We start from the raw sequence: 10,792 nt of genomic DNA on the forward strand, positions 1-10,792 counted from the left end.
AGTTTGATGGTTTGCAAGATGAAGATCTTAATGCTCACTTAGCAAATTTCCTGAAATTTTGCGATACATTCAAAATCAATGGCGTCTCTAATGATGCCATTCGTCTTCGGTTATTCCCTTTTTCATTGAGGAATAAACCTAAACAGTGGTTGAACTCGTTACCACGAGGGTCAATTACTACTTGGGAACAAATGACCGAGAAATTTTTACTAAAATATTTCCGCCGGCTAAAACGGCTAAATTACATAATGATATCTCTTCTTTTGTGCAGATGGATTTAGAAACACTTTACGATGCATGGGAGAGATACAAGGACTTACTGAGAAGGTGCCCTCAACATGGGTTACCACTTTGGCTGTAAGTACAAACATTTCACAATGGTCTGAATCCCTCGACTCGACAAATGGTTGACGCAGCTACTGGCGGAACCATCAACAATAAAACACCGGAAGATGCCTATGAGTTTATAGAGGAGATGTCACTGAATAACTATCAGTGGCAAGTCATGAGGACTAAGCCAACAAAAATAGCCGGCGTTTTTAACGTCGACCCAGTTACTATACTGTCAAATCAGGTAGAACTTCTCAATAAAAAAGATTGATGGTTTTCTTAGTTCTATGCAGGTACATCCAGTAATGAGGTGTGACTTAAGTGGAGGAGGTGTGCATACAGAATATCAATCTTTCAATCCCACAACCGAAGAGGAATAAGGCAACTATATGGGTAACAATAACTTCAGATCTCAAAATAACCCATACTGTAATATTTATAATACAGGTTGGAGGAACCACCCAAATTTCTCCTGAGGTGGTCAAGGAAATAAAAAGCCACAAAATCCTCAGGGTTTTCAACAACCACCTTACCAACAACACTTAAAAATCAACAAGTGTCGATTTAAGGACTCGAAACTCAGATAAGCCAGCTTTCCAAACTAATCTCGGAAAGACCACTAGGAAATTTACTTAGTAATACCAAATCAAAAGAACATGTCAAAGAAGTTACACTAAGGAGTGGGAAAGTGTTAGCGAAATCTAAAAAGAAGTTAGCACAAGAAGTCGTGGAAAGCGAAAGGAGGGAAGAAAAACCCAAAAATAGTGACAAACTAGTGCCGGAGGAATATACACCACCGGTTCCATATCTAGCAAAATTAAAAAAAAGATCGCATTGATGCACAATCCGGTAAGTTTCTTGAACTTTTTAAGCAATTACATATTAACTTACCTTTTGTTGAAGCTATCTCGCAAATGCCTACATACGCAAAATTTTTTAAGGAGCTTCTAACAGTAAAAGGAAGTTTGAGGACTTATCTAGAGTAGAACTCAACGAGGAGTGCTCCGCGATACTCCAAAATAAGCTGCCAACCAAACTAAAAGATCCAGGAAGTTTTACTATCCCTTGCTTAATTGGTAATCTGAATATTGAAAAAGCACTAGCTAATTTAGGTGCTAGTATTACTTTGATGCCATATAAAATGTTCAAACAACTTGATCTTGGGGAACCTAAACCCACTAGGATGAATATTCAATTGGCTGATAGATCTGTTAAATATCCTAGGGGTATTATAGAAGACGTACTCGTAAAAGTAGATAAATTTATATTCCCTGTTGATTTTGTTGTACTTGACATGGATGAAGATGTGGAAGTACCTTTAATTTTAGGGCGCCCATTCCTAGCCACTGCTAGAGCTATGATTGACGTTGGTGACAGTAAATTGGTACTTAGAGTAGGTGACGAGGAGATGATCTTTAAAATTTACGATGCTATGAGATGATTCTCTAGGGAACAGGATGATTCATGTTATTTCATTGACTCTATTGATCATATTACTCAAGACTCTTTTCAGGAAATTGTACAAAAGGAGACGACAGAACCATATCCAGATCAAGACGAGGAGATAGGTGAGGAACCTAATGACCCTCCGTCAAGACAAGTAGAATATGAGGGTATTAAGATAAACGATGAACTTAAGCAAAAACCCTCTATTGAGGAGCCTCCCAAACTGGAACTTAAACAATTACCAAGCCATTTAGAATACACATTCCTTGGAAATAATTCTACATTACCAGTTATTATTGCTTCTAATTTGCAACCCAAGGAGAAAGAGGAATTAATCCAAGTATTAAAAGAACATAAGAAGGCCATAGCATGGAAAATTTCTAACATTAAAGGAATCAGTCCTTCTTTTTGCACCCAAAAAATTTTGATGGAAGATGAATACAAACCGTGTGTGCAAGCTCAAAGACGTTTGAACCCCAAGATGAAGGAAGTTGTAAAAGCCGAGGTAATTAAACTTCTAGATGCTGGAATTATTTATCCTATTTCTGACAGTTCTTGGGTAAGTCTAGTGCAGGTTGTCCCCAAGAAAGGAGGCATGATGGTTGTGACCAACGAGAAGAATGAATTAATCCCAACAAGAACGGTTACAGGGTGGAGAGTTTGCATAGACTACAGGAATCTGAATGACGCCACAAGAAAAGATCACTTCCCCTTGCCATTCATTGACCAAATGTTAGAAATATTATCCAGACACATGTATTACTGCTTCCTAGACGAACTCTCTAGTTACTTCCAAATCCCAATAGCTCCTGAAGATCAAGAAAAGACGACATTCACATGCCCATATGGTACGTCTGCTTATCGTAGAATGCCTTTTGGATTATGTAATGCTCCTGCCACTTTTCAGCACTGTATGATAGCCATATTCGACAAACTCGGGGAAGATATCATGGAAGTCTTCATGGATGATTTTTCGATATTCGATAACGCTTTCCATCTCTGCCTTAAAAATTTAAAACGAGTTTTAATAAGATGTGAGGAAACAAACCTTGTGCTTAACTGGGAGAAATGTCACTTCATGGGTTCAAGAAGGTATTGTACTAGGGCATAAAATTTCTAGTAAAGGGATTGAGGTGGATAAATCTAAAATAGAAACAATCGAAAAATTACCACCCCCTAGTTCAGTTAAGGCTATTAGAAGCTTTTTAGGACATGCTGGTTTTTATAGAAGATTTATTAAGGATTTTTCTAAAATAGCTAAGCATTTGACTAAATTTCTAGAAAAAGATATACCTTTTAACTTCAATCAGGAATGTTTAGAAGCATTTAATACTTTAAAGGATAAATTAATTAATGCTCCAATTATAATTGCACCTGATTGGAACTTGCCATTTCAACTAATGTGTGATGCGAGTGATTTTGTAGTAGGTGCAGTATTGGGACAACAAAGAGACAAGTATTTTCAACCTATCTATTACGCCAGCAAAACCTTAACGGCTACACAGGGAAACTATACTACTACGGAAAAAGAGTTGCTAGCTGTGGTTTTGCATTTGATAAATTTTGATCATATCTCATATTGTCTAAAGTTATTGTTTACACTGACCATTCCGCCCTTCGCTACCTTTTAACTAAAACTGATGCAAAACCTCGACTCATTCAATGGATTCTCTTATTATACGAATTCAACTTGGAAATTCAAGACAAGAAAGGAGCTGAAAATCTCGCAGCTGATCATCTGTCCAGGCTCAAGAAATCTAATACCAGAGAACTAAATGACATGGAAATAAATGATTCGTTCCCAGAAGAATAATTTTTTGCTATATCTAACTCCGAGGTACCTTGGTTTGCAGACATCGCGAATTTTTTAACTGCTAACATTATCCCAAAAGGGTTAACACACCAGCAAAAGAAGCGATTCTTTAATGATGTGAAAAACTACTTTTGGGACGATCCATTTCTGTTTCGCAAATGTGCAGATCAAGTCATCAGAAGATGCGTTACAGGATCAGAAATATCAAAACTATTGGAACACTGCCACTCAGGGCCAACCGAAGGACATTATAGTGGAACTAAGACCGCACACAAAATACTTGAATCAGGTTTTTATTGGCCTTCATTATTCAAAGACGCTATCAAGTATGTTACTTTTTGTAACAAATGCCAACGGACAGGTAACATATCTAAACGTGATGAAATGCCTCAAAACTATATGCTTTCTTGTGAAATATTTGACGTTTGGGGTATCGATTTCATGGGCCCATTCCCCAGATCATTTGGAAATAAATACATCTTAGTAGAAGTTGACTACATGTCCAAATGGGTAGAAGCTCAAGCTCTACCTACTAATGGTGCTAGAGTGGTAGTACGTTTCGTTAAAAAACTCTTTTCGAGATTCGGAACACCTAGAGCAATTATTACTGACAGGGGCACTCATTTTTGTAATACCCAATTTGAAAAAACCCTTAAGAAATACGGAGTTCATCATAGAACAACCACCCCATACCATCCTCAATCTAATGGACAAGTTGAAGTTGCAAACCGAGAACTCAAATGGATCCTTGGAAAAATAGTAGAATCAAACAAAAAAGACTGGGTAACAAAAGTAGACGATGCCTTATGGGCTTATAGAACTGCTTTCAAGACTCCTATAGGGACATCACCTTACAGATTTGTTTATGGAAAAAGTTGTCATCTACCATTCGAACTAGAGCATAAAACTTTTTGGGCTCTCAATTTTCTAAACCTTGATCCCGAACTTGTAGGAAAAAATAGGTTGATGTAGCTGAACGAGCTAGATGAATGGCGAGCCAATGCATACGAAAATTCACACCTATACAAGGAAGCAACAAAGCGGTGCCATGATGTTCGTTTAAAGCAACGGAAACAATTTGAAGTTGGAGATCTCGTCTTACTATACAACTCAAGACTCAAACTGTTTTCCGGGAAACTAAAATCACGATGGTCAGGACCCTTCGTAATTCAATCTGTTCATCCATATGGCAAAATAGAGGTAAGTCACCCATCATACGGTACTTTCAAAGTAAACGGACACCGTCTCAAACTTTATAATGGTGAGGATTTTAAAGTCGATGGAGAGGAGCTACGACTCTACAAACCGCCCTGAATATACCAACAAGGTAACAGTCGAGCTTAGACTATAAACAAGCGCTTCTCGGGAGGCAACCCGAGTACTAATGATTTTAAATTATTTTAAATTTAAGTTTTAAACATTTATGTCACTAACAGAGTATTTGACGCACAGGTACTCAGCTCCACACGGTCAATAACACGGCCGTGCTTAAGGCCGTGTGGCCAACACAGAGGGAAACACGGTCGTACGATACGGCCGTACGAAAATAGGGTAAATGATTTCCCCAAAACACGGGATTTGATAAATCCCCACGGCCGTACGACATGGCTGTGGGTGAACTTGATAGGTGAACATAGGCGTGGGAATAAAACAACACGAGTGTTCCAGGGGAAAGGCTCGATTCTGTTTCTTCGACACGAGCATGTAACACGACCGTGCCGTTAAGACATGGACAACAATACATGGGCGTGGTTCGTTAACACACAGGCATGGGAGAAGCGAACAAAGCTATGCATGACTGTGTGACATGGCCGTGTGCCACACACGCCCAAGACGCATGGGCGTGGGATAGTAGCCGGGCATGACCTAAATCGTAAAACTCAAAAAACACGGGCTCACCTTCAAAGTACACAGGCGTGGCCCTAGGCCGTGTGGCCCTCCCTTATATAAGCAAACCACTGTTCATTTCTTTTTCCACCTTTCAAAACCCTAGCCGAAATCTACCCTTCCCCATTCCCTAATCCCTACCCCAGCCACCATTCCCTAGCTTCTTATTTCCCCAACCCTCAAACCATCCTAAAGTCCACTTTCACTGCATTAATCCCCTTCCCCATCTCTTTTCCCTCTCCTATAGTTCCCATGAGGGTCCCAAGAAGAGCTCTTCCAAAACTTCGGGCCCGACCTTTACCTGCAGGCGGCTACATCACTGGGCAGATGTCTCCACAAGGCATCTCGAGCATGCTTAGCATGAGGATGATCGAGAGGCGCCGAGGAACCTCCCCTCCCCGGTATCGTCTCGCCCAATCTACCGAGGAGGAGGCCTATCAGGACATTCCTGATGATGTCCCCCCACAGCACGAGGACCTATCGACTCAGCCACCACCACCCTCTCGTCCAGTTCATGCGGCGGCTTCGTATGCTGACATCTCTGAGCACCTCACCTGATTCGAGCAGTAGTGTTGTCAATGATTTGACAACATTGATGCTACTCTACAACAGATTTTTCAGTACATCCACATCTCATCGCCAGTCCCACCTCGAGAACCATCCAGCGATGAAGATGTTTCGAAATATTTATTTATTGTTTTATATTTTTAATTTTTATTGAACTACTTTTTATTTTTTTTAGATTTTAAAATTTTATTTTTTTAATTATTAATTTTGGTTATTTCTTTTCGAGTACTTATTCTTCTTAATATCTCCTAAAAACTTCCTAATTTTATCACAGTTATATAGAGCTCTTAAGCTCATCATCACATAAGAACTAAAACTCCACCGGGAAAGGTTCTCCACAACTGCCATGTCCTGCTCGACCACGACCATAGCTACCACTAGATATAATATTCTTTTTGCGCAGGACTTATTGCCTAATGAACCTCTACGAGCATCGGAGTATCTTCCTCCACTCTCAAACCGATCACTCTCCAAAACTTTAGTTCGAGGAATTCATCATACATAAAGTTTCACTTCTCTCCCTATCTTATTTTTATACTCTAACATCTATCTTTGTACATTGAGGGCAATGTACATCATAAGTGTGGTGGGGTATTTATTTCATTATCAGAAAAATCCTTGAATAGTCATCTTGTTCTCTTGAAAAACTCTCATATCATATTCAGGATAAATTTTAATTGATTTATGATTTTGATTGATATATCTTGAATTAAAACATAGGCATTTATGCATCGATTTTTTAAACTTTAAGAAAATACAAAATCAAGCATGATGAGTTGATTTTTAAGAATTCAAAATCTTCTACTGTTTCCCCAAGTCTAGGTATTACTTTGAATTGGAATTCTCAAGTCTAAACACCAAAAAGCCATAATTTTTGTGAGATTTTTGAGCCTTTTGAGCATCTATTCATCCTTTCATACCCACTTTTATTATTGCTTTGAGTGCGTCAGTATTGAACTGTTATTCTAGAACTTGCTTGATTATGCATGTCAAGATCACACCATTTGATTTGATATATCAAAATGATTAAGGCACTTAGGATTAACCCACTCATGCCATGAAAAGCCTACCTCCATGATTAACCCATAGTAAACTCCCCTGAGCCTAACAAGCCATTTCTTGTATTACCCTTAATATTAACCTTTAACCCATTATTGTTGCAATCCCCTAAATTAATCCTATTTTTTTTGAGATTTGAGTTGAATGGATTGCCTAGCTATGTTTTGTTCTTGATATTTAGTCTATATTATTTGACTTGTTCTTAAAAAAAAGAAAAAAAAGTATGTATACATATTTGTAATTTCGTATTTTGAGAGAAGCTCTGTTGTACGCAAGTAAAGATTAACTCTTTTTCTAGTTAAGGCAACTTTTCAAGTCAATCTCGATTCTAACTCTTTCTTTCAGCTTGTGACCACACCCCCTAACCAAGCCTCATTACAACCTCTAAAGTCCTTTTGATTGATGTATCATCTTAAATTATAATGGTGGATATTTGATTTTCATGCAAGCCTATGGTAATGACTTTTCATTATTGACTATTGAGTGCTTCGTTTATTATCCTTAAACACCTCGAGTGATTTGAGTGAATCTTTAGTGAGGATGTGAAACTCTATGATATTCTGAATCAAAGGTAATTATTTAGATGTGGAGAGACACCTATGTTTGCTTGATTAAAAACTCAGCTTGGAATGTCTGAAACTTTTATGTTCTTTTAGTTGAATTCTCAATGTATGATTACCTATGGATTATTTTGAGATATTATCGATAAGAATTATAAGTTGAGGAGAATTTATTTTGATTATGAGTTGAGCATTTTGCTTGAGGACAACCAAATGCTTAAGTGTGGGGGTATTTGATAAACTGTAAATTATACATATTTTTACCCCATGATTAATGTATTTTATGGACGATTTCTCATTAGAATTGGTGAATTCGATGCTCTTAATGCTTTAATTTCATGCTTTATACTTAGGAGAGCATATGAGAGCGAAATGAGCCAAAAACAAGCAAAAAAGGGACAAAACGGACCAAATTGAGAAGATGACACGGCCTAAGCCTTGCCACACGGGCAGCTCACACGCCCGTGTCTTTCGAGGGTGTCGACCAAGGCTTTCACGATTCACATGGCCTGGCCATTCACCCACATGGCCATGTGCAATTTAACGGATCGAACACGGCCTGGCAATCACATCACACGGCCGTGTCACACGGACGTGTCCCTGCCGAGCTCAAGTTAAGTCCAATTCAAAAAAGGCCACTTTTGAGGGTTTATAGGCATTCCAAAGCCTATAAATACACCTTAGAGGAGGAGGAAAAGGGACACGGAGAATAGGGGGCAAGGAATTGCCTCAAGGAAGCCGATTGATCCATCTCAGAAGCTAGATTCATCATCAAGACTGAAGATCTCTCCTCAATTTCCCTTCAAGTGTTTTGTGTTTTCTTTATGTTTTGTATTCTTTATTCTTCTGAGATGTTTTCTTATTTAGTTATAAACTAAAACCCCTAAATACCTAAGGGGAATGAAACTTAAGACGAATCTTGTTATTATTTTCTGAATCGTATGATAAATATTTAACTTGTTCTTAATTATGTGTTCTTAATTCTTGTTTTGATATCCCAGGATACTGATTCAAGACATGCTCTTATTCAGAGGAGGAATAGACCCTGTCTAAGAGTACATTTGTCATAATTAAGTGGATTTGATTGCGTGCCTAGACATAGGGTGACAAGATTTTGCCGGATTAAGGTGAAACCTAATAAGGGGATCCATAGATCGAATTAATGCAACCCTAGAGTGTTAATTAGAGAAAAGTCTCGGTTATTCAATCTAGGGATTAGATGTTATTAGTCTTAAATAGGGATAATAACATAAGTTAGGGATCTCTACGGAGCAAGTTGAATGAATAAATCGTCCGGTTCGAAGCCAGAATAACAAGTAAAGTCTAGGTGGATTTTTCCTTAGGTATTGTCTCAAGTCAATCGATTTTCCCAAAAGTAATTTCCCCACTCTTTTCTCTGTGCATTCTTAGTTTAGGTAATTAGTTAATTAAAACAAAACCCCATTATTCTTAGGCTAGATAATAAAAAGACAGTAATTACTAGTACTTTTGGTTCCCTTGGGTATGATATCCTGGTCTTGCCATTACTATGCTATTGTTCCATAGGTGCGCTTGCGTTTTCGTCATGATAATGGTTAGTCTAGGTTTGATCTTTATTATAAATATTTATTACTTGTCACGACTCACGCGATCAGCCGTGTGGCTTACCCGTGTGAGGAAGTCCAAACCATGTTGATTTCCCATGTGGGTCTATTTTCTCCGTTTTCGGCCCGTTTCTCGCTCTTTTTGCCTTCATATGCTCTCCTAAGTATAAAATATGAAATTAAAGGATTAGGAGCATCGAATTCACGAAATCTAAGGATAATTCATCTAAAAAATGTGTTAAGCATGGGATAATAATATGTATAAGTTATGGTTTATCAGGCACTAAACAGTGGTTTGCAGTTGAGCTGCCATTAATTAGGCCTGAGACTTTTCAGTACGCTTCCTCCGAACAATACCAACCCCTATCCCAATGCAATACAACATATAGTAATGACATGCTATATCGTGGCAACAATGCATTCAATATCAATTCATAAAATATCATCAAGCTCGATAACATATAAATATATGTATATATTAGTCAAAAAGTCACTTTAGTCAATTAGGGTCTAAGTAGTGCTTAACAACCCTACAATAGGTTCATAGTCGACTTAGGCGACCTATGCAACCTTAGAAATTATCTTAGTAAAATGAGCTCACACGCCCATGTGGCTTGCTCGTGTGGGCCCACATGGCCCAAATCGGTCGAGCCCGTGGGTCACACACGACCTATCTGGCCACCACATGGTCGTGTCTTGAGCACACGACTTGGTCTCGTCAATCACATGCCCGTGTTATGGCACACAGCCTACCACACGGCCGTGTGGCATTGACACAATCTTTTTTAAGAGCTAGCTAAGCAACGATAAAATAACGACAGTCAGATACTTACAGAACGAGTGTATACAATTGCTGGCTAAAAAGTAGGCTAGGAAAAAAATCAAACAGAGAGGATGGACTAGGGAACAAAAATTTGGCAAAGCAAAGAAGAAGAGAATGATAGAAAAATTGGGGAAAAGAGGAGAATGCCGAAATTAAGGAAAATAAAAACCAAATAGAAACTTAGATGATATTGATAACTACCCTACATCTCTAAAATTTCTCCCACTAATCCTACTAACCTACAACCACTCCAGAATCCCACTCTGCCGAAATACTTGTCCATGATTGTGCAAAAATAATGCCTACGCCCCAGCATGGATTTGAACTCAGGACCTCATGCAATCAAACACTCTACTTAACCACTAGACCAACAAACCCATTATGTTATTTAATTACCAACTATTAAACTTAAGCCCTTTAGGCCAGGTTAAGGTCTTATTCAGAAAAATACCAAAATTTTCCCCAAGACAAGGCTTGAACTTGAGACCTCCCACACACACCCAGAACACCTAACCATAAAAGCAGATACACAGTTGTGTCATATTTTAAAAGTACATAAATATGAGACTTTTGGGGCGTTACAAAAACCTTGAAAACCCATTGGAAAAATTGTAAAATATGGAAAAATAGTGGAAAAATTGTAAAACCTGGAAAACTAGTTGCAAAATTGTAAAATTTGGAAAAACTATGGCAGGACAGTAAATTTGTAAAACGGTGGTGCATT

General features: G+C 38.3%; 1 non-coding gene across 1 annotated transcript; it reads right to left on the reverse strand.

Annotated features, from left to right (window-relative positions):
• Positions 1–239: 239 nt before the first annotated feature.
• Positions 240–345, reverse strand: LOC121225788 (small nucleolar RNA R71). The gene has a single exon (XR_005923685.1). It is a non-coding gene; the product is annotated as a small nucleolar RNA R71 (small nucleolar RNA).
• Between the last annotated feature and the right edge of the window lie 10,447 nt (positions 346–10,792).

Source organism: Gossypium hirsutum, chromosome A03, assembly GCF_007990345.1.
Source record: "Gossypium hirsutum isolate 1008001.06 chromosome A03, Gossypium_hirsutum_v2.1, whole genome shotgun sequence".
NCBI lineage: Eukaryota > Viridiplantae > Streptophyta > Magnoliopsida > Malvales > Malvaceae > Gossypium > Gossypium hirsutum.